The 1,570-nt window shown below is 41.6% G+C and overlaps 1 protein-coding gene across 3 annotated transcripts in view; it reads left to right on the forward strand.

Moving 5' to 3' along the window:
• The window catches only part of gripap1 (GRIP1 associated protein 1), a 57,762-nt gene that overhangs the window by 52,491 nt on the left and 3,701 nt on the right, over positions 1 to 1,570 (forward strand). The gene's annotated exons all lie outside the window — the stretch shown is intronic.

Below are 1,570 nucleotides of genomic sequence, written 5' to 3' on the forward strand. Positions count from 1 at the left end.
CTCCTTTCCTGTTTCCTCTCATTTCCTGTTTCCTCTCTCATTTCCTGTTTCCTCTCTCCTTTCCTCTTCTACCAGCGTCGTCTCAACTTAAAGAACTCTTTCCTGGAAACACTTTGTTCCTCCATCAGTGTCTGGTGTCCTTCTGTGTCCAGCTCAGCAGGTTTCAGAGATAACTTCCCTCCAGTGTGTTTGCTGTTTCAGCGGTTTCAGCAAACCTCACAGTGGAGTCCTGAGTAGCGTTCAACAGCAGCTCTGTTTACTGTCGGCGTTCGGTCAACACGGCGGTCATCATCATCTCATTACAGCGGTTGCTGCAGTGTTACAACATTTCAGCTTCTACAGGTTTAAACGTCTGATTACTGAACTCGTTGTTCTACACGGACAGATAAATACTGCAGCTGAACATCTGGCTTCAACTAACAATCATCTCCTCATGGATTCATCTGCAGATTATTATTATTGATACATTTGATTGCTGAGATTCTTTTAAGTTTAATTGTATTCAGAGAGAACATGAAGTGAGTTATAGAGGCGGAGTGATTGAAGGTAAAGTCAGTTGAAAGATGTGATGAGATGCAAATTGAAAATGTTTCATCTTAAGCAGCTTTATGAATCTACTTCTTAAACGTAGAGAGATGAGCGGGAAAATGAGAGAAACTGAAACAACAGAAAGAACCAAAGATTCAGTCTGAACACGAACGAGTATAGCAATTCGGCCGTCGCCATGTTTGATTTTTGGAGCCAGAAGTGACCATATTTGGACGACAGGGTGGTGACCACAGCGCTAGCTGCTAGCGTGGTTAGCACAGTACATTTACAATCTATGGTTAACAGTGATAATGCTAATGCTAATGCTCACTAGCGAAAACAGGCCTAAAACCATTTTAAAAAAATTCACTAACTGGAAAAACTGATCATCCGACTCATTGATGGGTCTTTTATTACAACTAAAGGCTGAACAAGACTGTTTTTACAACAACAATGTTACAATTAACTTTAGTGAACTGAAAACACGCTGTGAAAGTGCAGCAGCTTTGCCTGTACGCCATGGTTATATTAAGTAAGCAACGTTGTCGCCGTAGTAACGCCTTGTCAACTGAGGTAATAAATGAAGAGAGACGTTGGGTCATTTTCTCAGACTTCTACACAATCAGACGTCTTTTTGCAGAGTCGCCCCCTGCTGGCCGATAGAGAGACTGCAGGTTTTCGTCACTTCCGCATTGGCTTCATTTTTCAGCCCCGGAGGTTTCTGCTTGTATGAGACACGTGTGTCACATGACTGCAAACCACATTTAAACCTTAGACAATAAAAAGTGATTGAGAAGAGAGTTTAACATAACTAACAGTCTTAAACTGGAATCAAACCAGTTCTGTTTTGTATTTCTGTAGCGACTCTTCCTGCAGCACTCTGTAAGTGTTTTTTTGTGAATGTTAAGTGTGCAGCTGGTGGCTGAAGTGTCCTTTAAAAAGGTCTCAGAGTGGCACTAAAAGCTTAAAAAGTATTGAAGTGTTGAGCTGAGAGCTGCAGAAACACTCAGCAGCTTTATGAGGCTGTTTAACACACAATGAA

The sequence above is a fragment of the Thunnus albacares genome, chromosome 5 (genome assembly GCF_914725855.1).
Source record: "Thunnus albacares chromosome 5, fThuAlb1.1, whole genome shotgun sequence".
Taxonomy (NCBI): Eukaryota; Metazoa; Chordata; class Actinopteri; order Scombriformes; family Scombridae; genus Thunnus; species Thunnus albacares.